The sequence below is a fragment of the Crinia signifera genome, chromosome 2, assembly GCF_055691185.1.
Source record: "Crinia signifera chromosome 2, ASM5569118v1, whole genome shotgun sequence".
In the NCBI taxonomy this organism is placed as follows: Eukaryota; Metazoa; Chordata; class Amphibia; order Anura; family Myobatrachidae; genus Crinia; species Crinia signifera.
Window position 1 is genome coordinate 276,517,910 of NC_139218.1, and position 24,841 is coordinate 276,542,750.

At 40.9% G+C, this 24,841-nt stretch overlaps 1 protein-coding gene across 1 annotated transcript in view; it reads right to left on the reverse strand.

Annotated features, from left to right (window-relative positions):
* NALF1 (NALCN channel auxiliary factor 1) overlaps nt 1–24,841 on the reverse strand; it is a 431,907-nt gene that overhangs the window by 261,480 nt on the left and 145,586 nt on the right. The gene's annotated exons all lie outside the window — the stretch shown is intronic.

Consider the following 24,841-nt stretch of genomic DNA (forward strand, 5'->3'; position numbering starts at 1 on the left):
CCTATGTGGTGCTCTGGTGGACAATTAGGAGACCATTCCTTCATGTTGTTTGAAGCCAGAAATACTCAAATGTACAATTTCTGTGTACTTTTAGCAAATAACTCCACACGATGTGTATAAGTGTATTTTTTTTTATAAATGAAAAAAATAAAAAATAAAACTTGAAAAAAATGCATTTATATATGCTTCTTAGTTATTCTTTAATTATTTAGGGGGGTATTCAATCTTTGTCGTGCACCCGCAGCAATCTCCCGACGGGGGAGATGGCTGCGGGGCCCTATTCAATGCTGTCTTCCCTGACAGCATTGAACAGGGGTTTTGCGCAGAACGAGCCCGACAGCACAAGCTGTCGGGCTCGTTCTGCCGAGAAAAGCCGGAAATAGGCGAGTTCCTGGCCGGAGCTCGTCTATTTTCGTCATCAACTCGCATCCACGCCCCCTTCTCGCCGCTCGGCGGCCGGGACACTAAATCCCGACTGCTGAGCTCCAGGCGAGCAAAACGAGAACGGGACAGGGGCACGGCTGTCGAACTTGCTCGACAGCCGTGCCCCTGACATTGAATACCCCCTTTAACCTCATTTTTCACTGTAAAGAACAGTGGTTCTCAAGTTCAGTTCTCAGGGCCTCCAACTGCGATCATTTTCAATGTCATCCAGCAGGTGTCCATGTCTACTTATTACTCAATTGCACATTTTTAATAGATCAACAGGTGGAGCTAATTATTTCACTTGTGATAACTTCTTGAAGACAATAGATTGCGCACACCCACCCACATATACATATATACATACAACTGCACCCATGCACATACATGACACCTTTGTAAAGGATAGGAACAGGGGTGTGACAGAACTACCCACTCTGATTGACAGGATGGTTCATCTTGTATTTTCCACAGAAATAGTAATAGTTCACAAGTTCATCCATGACACTGACAGCTGAAGAGGAGGTTGGGGCCTTCAGGTAGTGAAATCCACTGTGGACCAGTCCAACTCTGTTTTCCTCTTATTAATGAACTGTATGTTAACTGCATGTAAAAACGACCTATTATTAATTTACTATGGGGAAATACAGTATCAAATACATTATTATGTACAGTTAGTTCCTGGGAGAAATGATTTGCTAGTTTCCACCTAAGGGGACATAAGCAATTATACACATATTTGAGATGCTTTGAGAAATGTATCAATGCAGTAATATATTTACAGTATTTGTTAAGAAATGGTTGAAACATGTTACATTTTAAAATAATATACAAATGTTTATAAACTCAGACTAGCAATTTACTAGAGTGTGTTCTTCCCAATAATCTTAACTATGTGGCTTTATAGAGAGGGTACAGTAGCTATGGCTTCATTTGAATATGTGTGTGTTGATCAAGGTAGGTGTTGGTAGCTTTACCAGCATTGTGGGTGTGGCTTATTTGGTGTCGTTCTGAATTTTTAAATGTTAGAAAGGATAATGGTGGACCACAAACTAGAGTGTGCCTCTGTCACACCTTTCCATACTGTATAGTATGAACAATGCAGTATATTGGGAATTTTCCAAATGTATATTTGAAAATGTACAGTAAATCTTTCAAGCCATATTTTAAGCAAAAGTCATTATTGCCAAAACAATGATTGCTTTAATCCGGATACAGCCATTTTTAAGTTTTATTATGCCTTGCAAATCACAGTTTGGTTTTACAATTGAAATAAACAAATGCATCTCATTTTCCCAAAGCTTTGTTATGGTGTGATAAGACAAAACAGTAGTTGAAAAAAACAACAATTATCATAGGAAGTGTATAGCGTTCTTCATTACCTGCATCGTAAAACATTGTTTGCTCACAAAATGAATTTTCATTGCCACTGACAACCATGTAGACCTAGCCATATTTCATTATATTTATCAGGAAATCAATGGTCACATAAAGTTTACAAAGCAGTCAAATATGTATTGTTGAACATAGTAACCTTGTGCAAACACAGATTGAAACATTCTATTTTAATAGCATACACAAAGTCCAAATGATGATGAAACTGGGTTATTTATTAAGCTCTCATATACCCCTTTCCCACTGCAGTTCTTAAACGGTAAATTGCCATTTTTTTAGCCTTTTTTAACGGCTAGAGCTGCAGTGGGAAAGCTCCAGGGTAAAAAGCAGTGTCCTACCCATTTAGGAGCCGCTTTTTTGGCAGTGGGAAAGGGTCTTAAACGGTATTTAAGATCCCACACTGGTCTTCCCCCTCCCCTGGTACCTGTTCTGCCCCCCCCTCCCCTGGTACCTGGCAGCTGGTACCCCCGCTCCCACCCCCCTCCCCTGGTACTCATCGGCAGGTCTTCCCACTATCACTATCCCACTATCATTGCCACCATCCTATATGATCCTTTCTACCTGCCCAATTATTTTTTTATGGTGTTTTGACACAAATTACAGCAACATAAAATAATTGTTGCCCTTATCATACATAATTTTTTTTTTTTTTTGCTATACAAGTTGAGTATCCCTTATCCGGATATCCATTATCCAACTTATTCCGAAAACCATACATTCAAGAAAGTGAAAAAACTTTTGCTAAAAACTTACTGGGGACATCTGTAACAGCACTACTGAGGACATGATATGTAACTGGCACTACTGGGGACATCTGTAACAGCACTACTGAGGACATGATATGTAACTGGCACTATATATCTGCAAGACAATGATTGCTTGCCATTTAAATTCAGTACCTGAGATAGTACACAAATTGTGTTTCATGTTTTGAAACCTTGTTTTTTGAACAAATAAAATATATTGTGTATTCCATGTGTTTGATGTGTTTGTACAACATAAATACTTCAAAATACAACATTGAAATATTAAATTTTTCCAAAATACAGAATAATCCGTTATCCACAATTCTCCTGGTCCCGAGCATTTTGGATAAGGGATACTCAACCTGTATTAGCACATAATGAATATATTCACTTTACTATAGCTAAACCTAAAGTAATATTGTTAAATGTAATAAATGTTTTTTGTACTTTTATTTAATATAATTGCACTTATATTTAATGTATTGAGCTCCTCATTTGTTGACTGGCCAAAAAACTTGGTCCATCAGTTTTGTGGTGGATTTACAACATTTAAACACCAATAATTAATTGTGTTTTTTACTCTCCAAACCACTGCACAGTATGCCTGGCAATATGAAGATTAAAACTGCCATTAATGAGTGCCAGAATCAACTGATGTGACCATTTGCAAATTCTCCCATAAATTCAGTCCAGAAGTGGGGCAAAGATCAAATCCTGAAACATTTGGAGAAAAATCCTTAAAGTAATAGTAACTAGGATAGATATATGTCTACATGTTGGTAAGTGGGTAAAAAGGATCCATTTTGGATCAAAATAATACTGCAAAATATATGTTCTGCTTTACTTTAATAGTATGTTTAAAATGATACTCAAATATCATTTAAAAAAAATTGTACATAGTACAAGGTTTGTGTAGATGTATAATAACTATCTGACCAGATTCCAACTGCTGATTTATCTTTACTGAGTAATTAATTGAGCCCTGATAGTACTGTTTATATCTGTACTAAAAATAAAACTGTTCATCATTTTTTATTTCCACTTACACATAGATATAAAAAGGATATAGTTGCCCTCTACATCCTATGGAGTCATGTTTAAATTTTTGCTGGTTTATTGTTGAATACATATCCTTCCATGGTAACGTGGCTGTTGTTATCTTTTCAGCTTCCTTTCACAGGTCACATGACCTAATACTTTTGAATAAGCTGAATAATAGGATTTAGCAGTAATATCACCAGTGGCGGATTCAGGGGGGGGGGCACCCGGGCACGTGCCCCCCCTGTCATTTATTTTGTAGCTGAGGACCAGGGCTTTCCAACGAGCCCAGCCCCGTGTCTCTAGCCCCCCGGGAACCGGAGATATCGCCTGGCAAACCTGTAACGTTTTTTCCCCATAGGATAATATGGGACCCGTCAATTCCAACCCCCACCCGGTTCCGACGGCTGCCAGTTCCCGCCCTGGCATCACAGAAGCTTGTGGTTGATTTCATTCAATTCCAAATCGCTGGGCCTTCAATATGATACCAGGCTGGTCCAAATCGGTCAATCGGTTCCAGAGATATTGCGTGTAAACCGATTTTTTTATTTTTGAAATGTAATTTCATGGCTGTTCATGTTTTTTGAGGGCAGATTACTCTGGAACCAAACACTCCAGTTTCACTGGACCACAATCATTCAAAGCCCACTCAAAAGTTCTTCAATATAATACTTGTCTCATGTAAATGGGTCAGTTGGTTCCGAAGATATAGCCGGTTAAATGAGATAACTGGTTAAAGGGGGGAGGGGTGGTTTTCTCTCCCCCTCACAACAGAAAATGCAGGGACTAGGCTGGTATAAAAGGGGCCAACCTGGGAATGCATTTTCTGGTGTGAAAGCGGTATTATTTCAAATAGCCGGTACCTGCAGTGCTCTGAATACAGCCAGGCTCTGCCACTATCAGTGGCTATCACTTCTGCTGTCCCCCATTTACCACGAGCATGTATTCCCAATTTGCAATGAGCATGTAATCCCACATGGCAACGAGCATGGAACCTCTGGCAATGAGCATGGAACCCTTGGCAATGAGCATGTAGATAAGCAGCACTTATGTAACATAATTTTTAATAGGCATTATGGTGTTTGGCATAACACATAATGGACATAATGGCGTGTAACTTAATGTGTAATGGACATTATTGTGTAAATGTTTAATGCGAGCCTTTGGTGGACAATGTCCCTGTTTATGAAGTGTATTGTGAATTTTGGCTCAATCCATGTGGCATTATGTGAATTTTGGCTCAATCCGTGTGGCATTATGTGAATTTTGGCTCAATCCATGTGGCATTATGTGAATTTTGGCTCAATCCATGTGGCATTTTATGCATTTGGCTCAATCCGTGTGGCATTATGTGAATTTTGACACAATCCATTTGGCATTATGTGAATTTTGGCTCAATCCGTGTGTGTTATTATGTAAATTTTGGCTCAATCCATGTGGCATTATGTGAATTTTGACACAATCCATGTGGCATTATTTGAATTTTGGCTCAATCTATGTGGCATTATGTCAATTTTGGCTCATTCCATTTGGCATCATGTGTAAGGGGCAAGTATAATGGGGTCTAGTATTTTGTTGCATAATGTGTAGAAGTTGTATATGGTGTTGACACGCCACCTGTTGATTGGCCACACACCCTTTTCCGGAGAGCGCCTTTGGCGCGCGCGCAACTACATCCTTCACTTTTGTCGCCATGGTGGGCCTGCGTACTTTAAATGCCAGGGCCTATTTTTTATTCCATTCCCACCCTCTCCTGCTGCTCTCTTAACATGTACACTGGCACCACTAACACCGCCCCTCCCCCACCCAAACCCTTTTTTATCCTGGTGCCCCCCCTGTCATTTTATCCTGGATCCGCCCCTGAATATCACCTATTAGACGATATTATTATCTATAGCCATTAGCCGTGCTAATAGCTTAGGCCAAGCTAATAAAGTGAATGAGACAAGGTATGGACTACAGTTGCTATGCTTGCACTCTTAATGATACGGAAAAAGGTACTTTTTTTATACCTTTAGTGTTAGGGCTAGAATTGAGTTTAAAAATAGCTTAAGACGACACTGTAGACATTGTGACCATGTCGACAATTCACCAGTGTCAACATCCTGAATGTCAACTTGTTAAATGTGGACATGATGATGTTTACATTATTAACTGTTGACATTTTGACCATGTCAACATTCTCATGCAGGGCCGGATTAAGGGATGGAGGGGCACAGGGCAGTTAAGGCAGGAGGGTTTGGGGGAGGGAAGGTATAATAGGTCGTGCAAACATCCCAACATGGCCCATGACAAGAGGGACAAATACGCTCTATCTGGACTCTTAATATATGATTGCTGTCACCTGTGTTGAAATATTTAATTGAAATTAAAGACATTTCAACACAGATGATTGCAATCATAAATTAAGAGGGAAGTCTGGGTAGATATGGAATGGGTTTGTGTTTTACATATTGAATGTAAACCACTGGAGTATATTTGATTTAAAGTAATAGTTAATTCTTGGATACTGCTTATAGCACCACCTAATTGAGAGTCTATTATTTTCTAAAAATAATAATAATAAAAAATCTACTGTATCATCTATCTTGTCACATTCTTGAAAGAATAGCAGCAGACACCATACAACTTGCACACTTTGGCAGGTATTCAATGGGTAGAATCGCGGGCGGCAGCGAATCCTGTGTAGGATTCGCTGCACTTTCGCCGCAATTCTCCCTTCAGGGAGATTCGCCCAGCAGCCGCCCCTCCGCCCTATTCAACAACTCAGGGGCTCTCTGCCCCTGGCGGTGAATTTTAACCCCCCCCCCCCCGCGAATGCCGCAGGGGAGCTGGGGGACGGCTGCAGGCAGGGAGATGGAAGTCTCCCTGCCTGCGCTTGACACTGAGGAGGGCTGCCAGGACACTGGCAGAGCCCCCCAGAGCTGGCAGGGGGCTGGGATCATCAGCCGCTGCACTCCCTGGTCCCGATCGTGCATATGTAAAGATCGGGACCAGATTGCAGTAAATAAATGAATATTAACGAGCTGCTCTCCGCTCCCGGCCCCCTGCTGGCCAAAGTGTATAAAAATGTTTAAAAAAAATTAAAATTAAATTAAATATATATTAATGTGCTTTAAGCACATGATTACAAATAGCATGCCCCTTCTTAGAAAACAAAAATTTTTTGACACCAAACTTCCCCCCCAAAACCCTTTATTTCAAAAAATCACTTTCCTGTTCACCTAAAAAAGGTGTAGAATGCAAAACGGCGAATCATGGCGAAAATCATGGAGAAAGCAGTTCTCCATCCTAGCATTGAATACACTCTCGGCGAATCCCAGTGAAAACCCAGTTGAAATACTCCAGCGACTTGCAGCGAGCATGAAACGGAGAACTGGCCGGCATTCGCTGTTTGCTTTCGGCGAACATTGAACATTGAATAGGGTGAATCACATTTTCAATGAAACCGATTCACCGCAAGGAGTGAAAACAGCCCGATTCGCCGAAAACAACTGAGAATTGGGAGCATTGAATACTGGCCTTTGATGGGAAAAAGGAGAGTTGGTGTCACTGTGCTTTAACTAGGGGTGGGCAGAAAGAAGGGGGCCTAGGGTACAGTATCCCTTGAGTACCTCCCCTTAAACTGCCTATGTCCTCTTGAATCCCTTCATGGTCACTGGTAACATAATATACTGAACCCAAGTTAATAAATAACCCAGAGGCGCATTAAGCATGGGGCAACAGGGGCGGTCACCCCGGGGCCCCCACACCAGTACTGCTGCCGGTGTGGGGCTCCTGTCACCCCGTGCTCGGGCAGCAGGGTGGGGCAGCATAGACAGGCGGTGCAACGCAGGAGGGCAGAGGGTCCCTGCAGCAGGCTGGGCAGTCAGCTGCGGGTCCCTGCCACAGATGGGAGCTAGTAGCCAATACCGCTACTAGTTCCCATCTGCTGCAGGGGCCCCAACCCTGACTGCAGGCCCGATTAATAATGGGCCTAGTGGAGCTGCAGCTCCAGGTCCACACTCCAAACAGGCCCACAGTAATTGCAGAGTTCTAAAATCCTGTGGATGGAAAAAAAAACTTTTCCTGCAGCCACTGCCAGCAGCTTCCTAGGGCCCACCCTCTCCGGTATCAACACAGTCACAGCCTCCTCCCATCCTGTCCCATCCCCCCCTCCCGGCCGAGGCATGAGTGGATCACATGCTGTCATCGGCACCGATTTTCCAGCCTTTCCTGTGCTAAGTACTAACTGTGACACGGCACCTCAACTGTGACACGGTGCCTCCTCTGCGCCACATGACGCCACTGCCCCTCTACCGCAGCATCCCCTCTACTACAGACTCCATGAAAGGGTACAGAAGCCTCCGTGAAGGCAACCCTGGTGAGAGTTGTCTGACGATCGTCCATCCCTTCTGAATAAGGTGAGGTGTCAGATGTTTTAGGGCTGCCTGGCTTCTTTTGACCTGTACTTTTTTCACTGGTAATATAACAAGTGTATGCTTCATATAAGCGATGAATGAAGGGAGATTGAGGCGGTTGAAAGTAAGTGGTTAACTATTCCCTACATGGTGCCTGCCACACTCCACAGCACAGACCACACCTCATTATTATTAGTCACACCCCCTCCATGCTGGTCACACACCCCTGCAGCAGCACGCAATAGGCCCTTCATAAAATTCAGCTCCAGGCCCTTGGGGACCTTAATCTGGCACTGACTGCAGGGACCCCTTGCCGGTCTGCGCTGCCCAGGTATCAGCCTCCCCTGGGAGGGGCGGCTGTCGGGGGGGGGGGGGGGAATACGGCTGTCTGGAGGGGGGGTTGTCTGTAGGTGCCCCCATAATTTTGTTGTCCAGGACCCCACAGACCTTAATCCACTCCTGAATACTGAAATAACTCTACCACTCAAAAGCAAAATACATGACCTAACATAACATTTAGATGGCTAGAACTCTTTTTTTAAACTTGACAGTAGTACTGATTTTTTTAACTAATAATGAGCAGGTTAAGAAAGAAATGCAGGTTGACTCTCCCATATCATAAATGCCTGGGACCAGAAATATTTTGAATTTCTGATTTTTGTGTATTTTGGAATATTTATATACAGTACCATATCCAAAATCTTGGGAATGGGACCCAAGCCTCAAAAACAAAATTAATGTATGTTTCGTATACACCTTAAACATATATTGAAAGAAACATTTTTAATAATTTTCTGTATGAAACAGTTTGTGTGCATTGAACCATCAGAACAAAAAAAGTCAGAATATTTTAGATATCACATTTTTGGATATGGAGACTGAAGGGAAAATTTACTAAGCAAAATACAGTAAGGTAGGAATTGACGTATTTGTATTCAGTCATATTCATAATCGGGCACCCATTCGTATTTTTGAAATTTACTAGTGTGGAAGTACACTAGTATTTTGCCTTTTTACAGCCGATACTACCGATACTACCAGTCATATTTGTATTCCCATAGTTATAGTTGTACGAATAAATAGGCCATAGAAAGAATACGACTTGTATATTACCTACATATGGCTGGGAGAACATTCTTAAGTTTATACTTTTAGCCAGTAACAATGTTACTTTCTGTTAAGCAAAATTTACATACGTATAAAGCACACACATACAGTACAAGGCATAAAAACATCAAAAATACATACAGAAACCAAAATACGAATATGCAAACAAAAATACGACCAAATACGCCATCTAAATATGAATTGTAAAAATACGACAGGTTAGCAAATTTTTAAAAACAAAATAAGACTACCAAATACAAATACGCTACCGATGCCAGTCGTATTCAGTCGTATCCAAAATACGAATAAGACTGAGATGAAATCGTATTCTTAGTAAATTTCGCCCAGAGCCTGTCTTTCCGCATGCAGGTAAAAGAAGAGTCGTTCATGATGAATTCTGCTTGATGCAACTTCACTAAATTCGGTTTGGTTTCTGCTATTTTATCATTAATGCATGGCACTTAATCAATAGCGAACATCACAACAGTTGACAAATGGAACATTATAAACATTTCAACAAACATACAATGTGACACAAAGCACATTATACATATTTCATACAGCAGGAAAATATCATTGTTCATTTGTTTTAAGTATTCTACTCCTGTCTTTTCTTACAGATATAGCTTTATTAGTTTGCGTATGTTTTTCTATATTTACATACGGTAATGGTCAAGCTATTTCTATATTTGTGTGTCCAGGTCTGGACACACAGTTTTTTTTTATTTGGTGGCAAGTGCGCTGGGTCTGAGTGCGCCATAGTCAACTTTTCAGCAGCAGCATTGGGAGTGCGGATGTGGGAGGACGTGGGCCGGCATGGGGGCAGCAGCATCACAGAGGTCCTTCCACTCTCCAACTCCAGGGCCTGCTGAGAGCCAGCCACATGATTTGGGAGTTTACTCCTGGCAGAGCATGTTAACCCCTGGCAGAGCATGTAACTCCGGGCAGAGCATGTAACCTCATGCAAAGCATGCAACCCCTGGCAGAGCATGTAACTCTGGGCAGAGCATGTAACCCGTGGCAGAGCATGTATCTCCGGGCAGAGCATGTAACCCCGGGCAGAGCATGTAACTCCTGCAGAGCATGTAACCCCATGCAGAGCATGTAACCCCTAGCAGAGCATGTAACTCCAGGCAGAGCATGTAAACCCCTGGCAGAGCATGTAACCCCGGGCAGAGCAAGTAACCACTGGCAGAGCATGTAAACCCCTGGAAGAGCATGTAACTCCGGGCAGAGCATGTAACCCCAGGCACAGCAGGTTAATCCCACGGCAAAGAGTATGTTAACCCCTGTCAGAGAATGTTAACTGGGGCCAGAGCATGTAACCCCAGGCAGAGCATGTTAACCCCTGGCAGAGCATGTAACTCTCGGCAGAGCATGTAACCCCTGGCAGAGCATGTTAACCCCGGGTAGAGAATGTTAATCCCTGGCAGAGCATGTAACTCCAGGCAGAGCATGTAAACCCATGGCAACGAGCATGTTAACCCCTGGTAGAGCATGTTAACCCCTAGCATCAAGCATGAAGCCCATAGCAATGAGTATTTAGGTAAGTGGAACTTACAAGGGTCAACAGAATGTGCGGGGAGCTCCCTCCATGGAGGCCCTAGGAAGTTGTTCTACCTGGGCCCAGGATTTCTCTTGGCGGCCCTGATAGCAAAAAGACTGAAGCATGGGAAGGGTAAATTACTATGAAACATCATGTTATCTTTTGTAATATCCTTTTACTTTGAATGTGCTTTTCATGCGGTTTCCATCCATAATAATCATTTTACAAATAATAGATATACGGATGTATCCTGATCAATCGGACCAGATATGCTTAGATAGAGTGATGTGCTAATGAAGAAAAGATCTGTAAGAAACACATCTAGTAATAAGATATCACAAGTCGCTATAATTTGTGACAAGCTACTAATGTATAGAAAGGTAAGGAATAACTACTAACCTGTGTCACCGCATTACAAGATGTGCTTTACCCTGTTATTAAAATGATGGAACAACATAACAGTTACATATGTCAGGGCCAGTGGCTGTGCATGCTTGATTGCTCCATCAGAGTGGCCACCAGTGCACATACTGTAACACTTACAGTACATTCTTGCCTTAGAGGTGAGGATCAGCATTAGAATTTTATTATATAGATATTTTGGGGGAAGAATCTCACATAAAGCCATACAAATGTCCATCCTTAAGGTAAATTAAAGGAGCAAAAGTTTGCAAAAGAGATTAAGCAGAAGGTAAAAATGTCTTAGACACTTTATAAAGCATACATATATAAAATTTGTGTTTTTTTGGTCTCCTCACCAGCACAGTGTCTACACAACATCCATAGAACTTAGATTAAAGGGGAGCTAAACTAAAAAGTGCAGGGCTTATATAGGAGTCAGCCCACCCCCAGGCACAACATTATGGTCACATCCCATCACATCTCTGCACCCTTCATGTAGGGCCCATCAGCAATGCCTCAAGACTGTCAAGCAGGCTAAGCCTCGAACTCCACCACCACAATTTGTTGACAATATCCCACCCCGCCCCGCCAGTAACAAAATAGAAACGCAGAGACAAAAAACATCTAGCCATAGAGGGGATTGGCACTCAGGACCACTGAAATAATGCCGGGGTGCCTTCCATACGAAATATACAGTGCTTGTATCTACAGCGGTTCCCTTTCAGATCCCAAAGTAGAAGAAGAGGCGGCACTCAAACGGACTTTTTAAGTCAGGTGAAAGATTGTATTAAGTCATAAATGTAAAAGCAGTTCGACGACGTTTCAAGACCAAAACAACGGTCTTTTCATCAGGTCCATACAATAATGACCACATTTTGCACGATGTAATTATTGTATGGACCTGATGAAAAGACCGTTGTTTTGGTCTTGAAACGTCGTCGAACTGCTTTTACATTTATGACTTAATACAATCTTTCACCTGACTTAAAAAGTCCGTTTGAGTGCCGCCTCTTCTTCTACTTTGGGATCTGAAAGGGAACCGCTGTAGATACAAGCACTATATATATATATATATATATATATATATATATAAATATATATAGAGAAGGTATTGAAAGTCTGCGCCCAACTGTCAGTCACTAATGAAAATACCAGTTCAACAGGGGACTTGCAGCTGCTTCTTTCTCTTTTTGGGAGGTCTCTGGAATCCACAGAGCAACAAATCTAGAGAGGGGCAGAAAGAAGGCGCTTCATGGTGCAGTAATTAAGATATAAAGTTTATTTTAAAAAGTAACAGTCCACGGTGCAGGTTAACAAGAACTCGTACCATATATAAAATCTCTGTGGACTGGGTACCACAAGGCATAGGTTTAAAACCAAAGGCATATGCTGCTCACACTGTACCAGGACATCGGTAGTACTCGAACGCCACAGGGCTGGTTTGCAGAGAAGCGTGCAGGGAAACACCACGTCCAGGATACCGGTGACAGGAGAAGGAGCGTCGTAGGCCATGCCCTATATATATATATATATATATATATATATATATATATAAACTATACATCTAAGCATACCCTTGGACCTTACCATTTAGGGCCTCAAACTTGACCATATAAAACCTCTCTAATTTATCTGGCATCTGTTAAGTAAGACTGGGCCTGTATGATAAATCTAACGGATATTTGGGTGGTCTGTATTACTACACCACCAAATATATAGGGATGTGTACTTTAGAACCAGAGATTTGGGATACTGTATGTATTAAATTGCCACCAGAAATTTGTGAATTTTGCACTGAAAAACCACTAGAGATTTGAGAGTTAGTATTTTATAGTTGCCCAGCGACTTCATTAGTGCTATCTGTATTGTATATTAGTAAATAGAATCAAAGACATAGATATTCTTCCTATCACTTGGTCAGATCATGCCCTGATTTCCTGGAAATGGTTGTTAAATAAAAATAGTGTACTCCCAGACCATGGCGACTCTCCCCCCATCTACTATCCGACCCACTGTCCAAAAAAAATATTTCTGACAGCATCTCCTCTTACTTATGCAACAACAAACCTAAGGACACATCCATCTTCACACATCGGTGCACCTTTAAGGCGGTCACCCAAGCTGCGGCTATCCAAACTGGTGCTGCCCTTATGAAACAAAATGTCCACAGACAGGCAGACCTAGAAAACAAAATTAAAGACCTAGAATGTAAAAATCAATCCTCCCCTTCCACTATCCTACGGAAAGAGCTTTCGGAAGCTTGCAGTCAAATTTCAGAAGATGCTACTGGCTCAGACTTAGTCGGCCTTGAATAGACTACGTAAAAAATGCTAGCCTGTAAATTGAGAATGCAACATGCAAAAATCCACTCCTTCTAAAGTGATAAACTTTTGAACCTGCAAGATATTTCTAACCAAGGCAATGAGGGGTTCACCAACAGTTTTCACATCATTTTCTGCGAAACCCTTACACCCCATTTGATGAACCTTTTCAACAATACCAGTTCCTCAGGTTCTTTCACCAAAGAAATGTTGGAAGCACAGATAGTAGCCCTACCCAAGCCCAGAAAAGACCCAGCCTATTACCAAAATTACCGCCCGATAGCTTTACTATACGGAGAGACCAAATTGTTTGCAAAACTTATAGCTCTCTGACCTATGCTGATATACCCAGACCAGACTGGGTTCATTCCTGAAACACAGTCATCCAACAACACCCATTGTGTGTTCAACTTAATTGATTCTCTTACGGAAGATTGGGGCCTTCTGCTGCTGTCGTTAGATGTGGAGAAGGCCTTTGATCATTTAAACTGGGAATACATGCATGAAGTCCTCTCCAAATTTTGTTTTCGGGACCGAATACTGTTGTCTATTCTTGCTTTATACAGTACACCCATGGCCTGGGTGTACAGCAATGGTTTTTCAATGGTACAAGGCAGGGCTGCCCCCTTTCCCCTTTAATGTTCATGCTATCAAACTACTGGCCTCTAAAATTCTTGATGACCCTGATTTTCCTGGATTACGAGCTGGCTCCTTAATGCATAAGTTAAGTCTTTCTGCGGATGATATACTGCTTTTGGTACTTATATGTTAGTTGGGCGCCCACTAAGCTATTTGCTTAGCTTTCCGCGTCCCTTCGCGGGGCTCGCTACGCTTCAGGCTCGGTGGCACGCTGCACTCGCCACACTATATAAAATCAACTCCATTCTGACATGAATAGTGGGGGTATGAGCGTACTAACTTTAGTGGGCGCCCAACTAACATTTAAGTACCCTGCTTTTTGTATCAGACCCCATATCTGATCCACATGTCCTAAGTTCTGCTGGAGACAATGTGGAGGTATTGGTCATATTTATCATATATCCTGGCCCTGCCCGCTTCTTACTATTTATTGGAAGGAAGTATTCGACCTAGCTAATCAGGACCTAGATATCTCATTACCCTCATCTCTCGTTTTCTGACACTGTTTTCCCTCATAAATGCTATATTCTAGGGCAACATTTTATTGTGACCCGCACAGCCTTAGCCCAGTGCTGGAAACAAACCGCTCCCCCTTCGCTATCAAAAGTTATTAAAAATGTAACTTTAACTTCACTATGGAAACAGAATACTTACCATACTTGTATTCAGCCTCTTCGTCATTGGTTCGCTGGTCTCTCTGGCACAAATATTTCACTGATGGAGAGGCTTTATTGTACTTCCCCAAACCATCCCAATGCGACCCCCTCCAATTCAGCCATAATGAGAAGCAATCAGACCCTACAAATTCTCTGTGATTCTCTAGCCCACCACTCTACGACCTGCTTACTGTACATCTCTGCCCATTCCCCACATTATCCCCACAATGTCTTTTATTTATTACTAATTCACTCGGCCAATATGGAACCAATTTGTACTACCACTTGATTGATTCTCTTTTAGCTATTCTGCCTGTATTCACAATAACTTTATTGTGTATCACATGATGCCACTTCTTGTTTGTATGCATGCAAAATCTACCCTCCCCCCCCCCCCCCCCCCCGTTCATTTTCTCCCTCCTACGCTTTCTTTGGTATGTAAACCCCCCCCTTTAATGGAAACTGAAATATTTGCAATAAAATATTGATGTTTAAAAAAAAAACATAACTAATTAAAACATTAAATGATTATTTTATGCATTAATACATATTTAACGTTCATAAAAAGTTTGCATGTGAGAATAATTATCAGCCTTCTGCTTCCATAATTAGGCTTGGAGCTCTGATACTTCAAAGTAAAAATGATTGGGAATCTCTGAAATGGCATGGTATTTATTTATCTATTTATTTGTTTGTTTATTTATTTTGTTATGCAATATGTTTTATACAATTAAAAAACCTTTTGCAATAAAAGTTATTGGGTGTCATTTGAATACTAAATGAATTGAAAATGCCATATTGCCATATCACACCTACATTATCACTTTCTAGGGTGTTCTTGTAGTATATTTTTTTCTTTAGTGTGTGACTTTTTATCAAATACCAGTCTTCTAGTAACTCGAAGTAGAAATTAATAAATAAAGAGAATTCATTTATGTCAAAATTCTAATAAAAAAATACAAGGCCTGATTCACAGTTGAACACAAGGTTGTTTTGTAAATGGATCTTGGATCTTTGTATTGTGTTCAATGCAAGCATATGCAATGATGAGCAACTGTGGACAATTTAGAGTCTCCATTTGCAGCTGTATGGATGTAACAGGGTTGCAGTCGGGCACTTGCGTGTAGGACAAATGTTCTGAAGGTGTTTCATGTGTGTGTAGCAAAATGACAAGCTACATGTGATTCTCTTGCAACAGGTATTATAGTGATGAGGGTCTTTACTTTCATAAGTGAATGGATAGGGGAAGCACAGATTCATAGATATCTCCAAACTCCAAAAATAGGTGAAGATCTGCACTTAGGCCCTTATTCAGAGATGAACGTAAATGCCTTCATACCCTGTACACAGTGGCTGTGTGAGAGTCTGCAAAAGTTGCTGCCACCGGGAAATTGTATTAAGACAAACAGAAGTAAGACAAAGGAGCCAATGTACAGTAATTGCTTACAGGATCATAGTCACAAGCTTTGGCAGGCCTCCAAAACAATTCCAACATGCCTGAATTTGAGATATTACTCCCCCATAACCTCCAACAAATAGTTGACTGACTAACTTCTTATGCAAATAAGTCTGCACTGTGAGACCATGGCAGCACATGTGCAGTGCAACTCAGATTCATTCCTGATCTTCACAGCAGTGAAATGTAAAACATATCAAATTAATACTATGAAGATATTCTTTGTATTATTCTATAAAATACATAAATTAAGGTGCCCACACACGCACCGATCCCGGCGTGCGTTGTGGGTTTAACTAGCACACATAGCATTGCATCGTATGCCTTGTGCATACGATGTGCATGCGATGCAATGCTATGCTAGAAAAAGCTAGTACAAAAAGTATGTGCAGCACATACTTTTTGTACTGTGCGATGAGGTGCCGCGGGAGCGCGCACCCCATCGTATAGCATTGCACCGCCGGGATCGGTGGGTGTGTGGGCACCTTAAGTTTTATGTATTTAAATCTGTATTGCTAGCAGTGCCTCCACAGCTATTATCCTCCCTGCACATCACTGCTACCACTGGCTATATCTACAGTTGTGCTCATGTGGGTGCACATCATATGCCAGAACCACCCCACCTCATGATGTCACACTCCAGCTTCACCACAGATCATTATGTCACATGGGGCCTTATTTTGGTTCATTCTTTCTGACAAAATCCTTCTTAGATGGGCAAAACCATGTGCACTGCAGGTGGGGCAGGTGTTACTTGTTCAGAGAGAAATAGATTTGGGTGGGGTTTTACTTCAAAGTGAGATCTATATTGCAGTGTAAAAATAAAGCAGTCAGTATTTTACCTGCACAGAAACAAAATTACTCACCCAAATCTAATTCTCTCTGCACATGTTACATCTGCCCCCCCTGCAGTGCACATGGTTTTGTCCATCTAAGAAGGATTTTGTCAGAAAGAATGAACCAAAATAAGGCCCATGGTGTCCCCAACCCCTGGATGGGCCCTTACCCTCCCAGCCCAACACTGTCACAAGCTGCATGGCCCAGTACTTAGAGGGCTGTGGCAAAGAATCTAAGCATGTAAGTGTAGCAATATCCCATTGTGAATATTGACCTCCACTGCATATGATAAGTTGGCGTGCTTGAACTCTTGGTGCTCATAGGCCTGACAAAATGTATACATTATTTAGCTACAAGAGATAAAGGTTAGAAGCCACACATTTGTAAATATGTGTATAGCACAGACATAAAACAAACCTGGCGTGCAAAGGGAGGGCAGGCGTACCACCATTCGCAGGGCGGGTTCTGGTTGACTTGATAGGGTGTGAATTCGCATCCGAGCGAGTCAACCAGAAAAACCCCCATAGTCACATTCCTACAGCATGTCCCAATGGCAACCTTGTGACTGGCATTTGCCAATTCCTCTTCTATCATATTCTATGTGCTATGAGAATTTAAAGATGAGTATGTAGCTTAGAGTTCCTCCTAAATTGTTAGCTGTACCGTGAGACTGTGCTGCCATTGTTCTACCAGTTGGGAATTTCCTGTTTTCAGTGACATAATTAATTCTGCATACAAACAGAAGCACGGATACAATAAATAACACATATCCTGCTGTAGAAAATATGTCTTCTGTATTTAACTATACTGTGAAAGTGGTTCAACATTATTAAAATGAAAACAATATAATTAGTTGCTACTTTATATTGCCAGAGAACTCCTCATTAACATTTAGCCCCCGGTCCCTCTAACCTGAGTAGCCTGGAAATGATAATGTTACAACTCAATTTGTTTAGAAGACCTCAATTGTAAGTAGCAGAGTGGAGTTTATATAAAAAAGCTTTCAATTTTATATTTCTACGTTGGTGAACTGGCCATCAGCATTGTGAGTACTAAGAAAATGTTTAAATGATGATATACTTTATTACTCATACAATTATCATGAGCAATGAATGCTATGTAATATTTTGATGGTAGCAAATAAAAACAGCACATTTCTCACAATGTACAAAAACTCATATTAATGCACAATAACCCACTGGCTCCAGCACTGTGAAAAGTTAGAGCATTTTATTATAATTGAAAGGCATTCCCCAGGTTATCACCAGGTCTCCTTCTGATAAGAAATGCCTCATTAACGAACAGCCTGCTGCCTGTCTGCGAAAACGACCGGGTCATCAGGAGCAAGGAAAGCACCGTGATATCTGCCGTACACAATTCACTCCTGCCATCCTTGTCTTTTTTTCAGACAGGCAGGCTCTCGTATATTAACAACACACTGGCAGTGGGAAGAAGCAGATGTGTGTCGGCAAAGGGGCAAGGAAGATGTCAGGTGAATACCAGACTCTAGGAAATCTTTTTGAGGCAGGTTTTTTTTACTGAGTTCCACATTAAAACTGAGCTTATAGTTTGCAGAAATGTAAAAAAATCTTACATGATGCAGCTTAATTATTATGATATTTGATTAATAAGGCACCACACATGGTTTGCAGAACCATACATATGGCATAGATTAGATTAGAACAATACAAAGTACACAGAACTAAACATAACAGTAAGTGAAAAATGAAATCAGAGCACAGGTAACAAAAGCACAATTCTAAGTGCACAATACAGATGAGAAGAGGGAAGTAAAGGATTTATAGTCTAGAGGGAGGTGGAGACAGACAGGAGACATGAGGTGCAGGCCAGGAAGTGAGCATGGCAGGGATGGCCAGGACATGACATGGTAGTCAGGGAGATAAGACTAGGTACTAGGTTATGCAGAAATGTATGCATACAGGACCCCCCCCCCCCCCTGCACTTTGTTAATGACATCATCCGGTCAGCTAAACAAGCAGGTCAAGTTTGGTTGCATAGCCAACATCTTGCATGTACAGCGGGTCTCAATGACCATGGGCGGATTAAAAATGGGGTGGATGGAGCATACAGGGTGGATGGGTCCCCCAATAAAAGTGGCACATAGGATCTGCTGTCACAATGTGCCGCTTCGATATACACAAAACCCTTTTTCTTGCAGTAGCAGCCATCTGAGCCTCCACACCCACTTTTTTGAAGTTGTGTATTTTTTAACCTGGAACAGGTTCCGCTCTCCTCCCCAACTTAGGTCAACATAGACACAAAAAAAAACATGAAAAACATGTCAACCTTTTTCATATCGATCTAATGCTTGTGTTGTCCTAATGACCATGTTAACCTAATGACCATGTAGCCTTATTTCATGTGTCGACCTAGTGATTGTCGACCTAGAGTGGTTGAGATAATGACTGTTGACCTAAGTTCTGTCGACCCTCTGACTCATACCTCGGGGAATTGTGATTCTCTGCAGTGCAAGTGCCCCAAAAGAGACATAACCTTGGCAGAATGGGGTCTGGTCTCACAGGAATGCCCACATTTCTGCCATTATGGAGGCATGCCCAGCACTCTGTGAGCTGCCATGTCCATCTGCTTACACAGCATCTATTCATCACTGAGGGACAGGGTGTCTCCCCACCTTCTTAATTTTAGAACACACAATTTTAACAGTGTTGCCAGGGACATCCTCTTTTATTTTAAGTACACATTTAAAAATTCTGCCATACTAACAATTCAAACCCATGAACTTCCACATTGCAGTCAGACACATTATTTATTATTACTCCTGGGAAGTTCAAAAGTATTTTGAAAAAAATTAAATAAAAAAAATAAGAATGCAATTTGACCATACTGTATACCTGACTTTCCCAGCTATAACATCCAATTGTCAAACCACAGCATTTGTATGATTAGTTTCAGAAACAACTGACCTAAATCCCTACCCAAATTTTTAATATTCTGTAAGGGCCCTTTAGACAACCTCTCATGTGCTAAAGTACGAACTACGGTAACATTTGCACTATTTGATCTGTCTCGAAAAAATCTGTGCACAGTAGGGATCCCCATATTTAAGAAACCAGCACTGGGCTCTTGGACTGGTCCTGGTTCCAAAAATATGAGGTACAAAAAAACTGGGTGTCCCCATATTTTGGAATCAGCCCGCCCGCCACCCACCCTGGGCAGTGGGGGGTGGGCGGATTCTTATAATGTAAAAAAAAAAGTTAAATACATTGATTTCCACAGAAGAATTACAAGTCCCAGAAGGCCTCCCCCACAAGCTGAGACTTGATGAACCACAAATTCCAGCATGCAGGGCATTAATGGGCCCAATGGTTCGTGAAGTTCTACTGCAAAAACAATTTAAAAAAAAGACACGGACATATACTGTAGAACAGTAAAATTTTAATATATACACACAAACCCTTACTTCACATACTCACCCTTCCACATTCCCATGACAGAGTGGCTCCTCTTCTGTACAGAGTCCCTGTGTCGTTAGTCATCGGGATTCCCAGTGACCCCCATCACGGGGACTTCGCTCTGCCCCAATTGGCTCTATGCGTTTCAATGGAGATGCCTACAGCCATCAGGGCTCAGCTCAGGGGTCCCTACTCTTACCAGCATGGGTTCGTGAAAAAGCGTTCATGCCAAACTAATCTACTTGGTTTCTATGAAGCGGTTATCAAAAACCTTGATAATGGAAACGCTGTAGATGTGATTTTCCTAGATTTTGCTGAAGCCTTCGACACAGTACCACACAAGAGGTTGATAAATAAAATGTAGGACATGGGATTAGGGGCAAATATCTGTAGATGGGTAGGGAACTGGCTGTGTAATAGAGAACAAAGAGTGGTCGTGAACAGTGCCGTATCAAATATGATACCAGTACGAAGTGAAGTGCCACAGGGTTCGATTCTTGGGCCCATTTTGTTTAACATTTTTATTAACGATATTGGGATGGGGTTACTCAGCAATGTATCCATCTTTGAGGATGATACAAAACTGAGCAGAGTGGTTAGAGACCTCACTCCATAAAGAGCTCTTAACCCCTAAGCTATTTGCTTGCTGGAACAGATTTATCCAGACCCTTCCCTCTCATACCAAAGAGGCAATCCAAGGCTGTTTTTTAAAAGTACGTCATAGTATACCCTTCAGCTTCTACAAAACATCATTCCTATCACCATATGATCGGGCTCCCAAATATCCCATTATCCATACTCCACCCTTCACTTTATCCCTCCATCTCCCCTTCTGTTCCATACTTCCTGTCTTCCTTTTCCTCAATTCCCGCATATTGACTGGATCTCTCCGTGGATGGGTTGGCGGCCCAGGTCGATTGTTGGGCAGGTACTTTGGTTCACTGCTTGGCCACCTGCTATGTTAAAAGCAGGGCCAGGCTGTTTCTTCTTTTTTTTTGCTCTTCTTCTATATATATATAAATATTCATTTATTTTATTTTTTTAATTTTTATTGTTTTATCTGTTTTGATCACTATAATGATGACACGCTCAGGTCGAATTTAAAGCTTGGAGAGACTTTCTAATATCCTTTTTATCATAACATGAACAGAGATATCTGTATTTTCTTTATTGTATTAGGAGTCAGTTCTCCACTTTATTCATATAGTGAACTTGTTAAGAAAAATGTTGAAAATGGTTCTTGAACCTCATTACTATTACATGTATGTTATTATCCATTATTGGAAATATTGTACTATTACTTTTTATATTGAGGCTCAATAAAATATTTGGAAAAAATAAGCAGTGTTATTAAATCATCAGAAGATGTCACCACACTTCAAAATGATCTTGACAATCTAGATGAGTGGGCAAAAAAGTGGAAGATGAGGTTCAATGTGGACAAATGCAAGGTCATGCATCTTGGGAGACATAACCAGTGTGCTAGTTATAACCTAAGCTGGGATGAATTGGGTAATTCAGTACTCGAAAAGGATCTAGAAGTTCAAATAGACAACAAAATGGGATGTAGTGCTCAATGTACAGTAATATAGCAACAAAAAAGGCCAACAAATATCTTGCATGTATTAAAAGGGGCATGGAAACTAGGGACTCAAAAGTAATTATGCCTCTGTACAAATCATTGGTTAGTCCGCACCTCGAATACGCAGTGCAGTTCTGGGACCCGCACTATAAAAAGGACATCATAGAATTAGAAAAATTCCAAAGAAGAGCAACAAAGATTTTATAGGGGAATGGAGGATTTAAGCTATGATGAAAAATTAAACAATTTGGGACTATTTACACTAGAGAAAAGGGGGGATATGCTCAACATGTATAAATATATTAGGGGCCAATATAAGGAACTGTCAAACACCCTTTTTTCTACTAGAAAGGAATCTAGGACGCGAGGGCACATGTTTAGATTAGAAAAAAAAATATTTTGTTCATCTAGAAGAAAAAAATTCTTTACAGTCAGAGCAGTCAAACTTTGGAACTCTCTTCCTGGAGAAGTGGTGTCGGCAAACACTATAAATACGTTTAAAATAAGGTTGGATAAACATTTATTGGTTAAAAACATCCATGGGTACGAATAAGTAACATAATCTGTCTTTAAAATATCAGAACATAATATACAACAATGGATAAGTTACTATAAACATAGGTTGAACTAGATGGAGTCAAGTCTTTATTCAGCCTCAACTACATAGAACATAGAACATAGAATTTGACGGCAGATAAGAACCATTTGGCCCATCTAGTCTGCCCCTTTTATTACCCTTCAGGTAAACTCAACCCTTTTTATTCCTTATTTCTTTGTAAGGATATTCATATGCCTATCCCAAGCATGTTTAAATTGTTCTACTGTCTTAGCCTCTACCACCTCTGATGGGAGGCTATTCCACTTATCCACTACCCTTTCTGTGAAGTAATTCTTTCTAACATTTCCCCTGAACCTACCTCCCTCCAGTTTCAGTGCATGTCCTCGTGTTTTATTACTTGTTTTCCTTTGAAGAAAATTTCCCACCTGTACTATGTTAAAACCCTTGATATATTTGAAGATTTCTATCATGTCCCCCCTTTCCCTTCTCTGCTCCAAACTATACATGTTAAGATCTTTTAGTCTATCCAGGTAAGTTTTGTGATGTAGGCCATGAACCATTTTAGTTGCCCTTCTTTGTACACTTTCCAATGTATTTATGTCCTTCTGAAGATATGGTCTCCAGAACTGGACACAGTATTCCAGATGCGGTCGTACAATGACCTATAAAGTGGCATTATTACGTCTTTTTTTCTGCTACTGATTCCTCTCCCTATGCAACCAAGCATCTGACTAGCCTTCCTCATTGCTTTGTTACATTGCCAAATTGTGCCATACATGGTACAGTAAAAGCAAGATGTACGTGGACACATCTAATGTTGATCATAGCCATATCAGGTGTATAAACAAGCTCGAACAAAGGTTTTGTCTTTGTAGTGTGTACCAAGTTTTACTGTCCCTGATGGGACTGGTAAGGAGACTAATGCATGCAGTTGAGGCTTTGACACACTGATTGCAGCCATAGACACACTGATTACAGCCAAGTACACATTGATTTAAGCTGATGTCAGACATAAAAACAAATCACTGAGGTTCACGCATATAGGAGGGCACATGTGCTAGACTGTGTTTTTATTAAATTATTTTGATTGAAAACCCCCCATGTTCTGTGCAAAGATACCCTTTTAAGTTGCCCATTTCTATCCAAATATTAATTTGCCTACAGTATGATCCCTGCAAATCTTCCTGACTCCTGGAAGGTGGCTGAGTATATTCAGAAATTAGCTGCACATGTGGATTGCAGTTACATATTGAGAGCACGCCATGAAGGAAGTTCTAAAGGTTTAGGGTAGATCAGCTGACACTGACAAAAAGAGTGTATTTAAGATGTCAGCCAAAACGAAGCTTAGAGCTGACACGATGCTGTGAGATCTTGGCGCTGCCCCTTAAAGAATAAGAAGGAGCCCACTGATGATATCTCCTGTGTCCCAGTGAGCCAAATAGACAATGTGTAGTACAAACTACAGCAATTATTACTGTTTTATCTCATTGGTGGAAGCTAATGGTAGCTTGTAGGAAGAAAAACATTTCACAGTAATATGAATGTCTCCTAATTTTCATAGAAAATGTTTTAGAAAACTTGGCAAATGTTTATACAGTATATTTCTTGGTTTGACATTTGACAGCCAACTCTAGAGGCAATATTCAGAACTGAATTAATAAGACTGGATGGAACTAGAGAAACTCAGCCTAAAAATATTCTTATGTTCTGTTAGCAGAATTGGTTCATATGCAAACTGTTCAAGACTTGATGGCAGAAAAGAGGAAACTATTCAAGCAAAAAGTGTGTTAATATTACATTTTTGTTTACATAACAGTCATCTGAGCTAAGAATATTTCAAATCTTAGGTTTGAAATATTAGAAAATAAGTTATATGCTCATGAATACATACTTTATATTATTTTAAAAATTTTAATTGGTACGCCCAATTATAATTTTTTTAAATGCAGCATTTATACAATTAACTTTAATATTCATGCAGTTGATGCACTTGTTGATACCTGGTAATTATAATAATGTTTAACGGTTCCACAAATAGGACTGGCTCCCAATGTTTATTTTGTAATCAAGGGAGTTTACCTGTCATCCAAGCATATTTCATGCATGGTGTACACTTTACAGTTCTTTAAATTGCACCATAAACAAGGGCACTGAGGGGGGTAGGGGAGCAAGTATGAATTACCTGTGCACGAATGCCAGGACCGGCTCTGCTCCATATTCTAGACTTCTTTAAGTTGCCAAGCAGAGGCGTAAACCAGCTGTGTAGGGTAATGTTCCTGCAGAACTGCAATTGCCTTGTG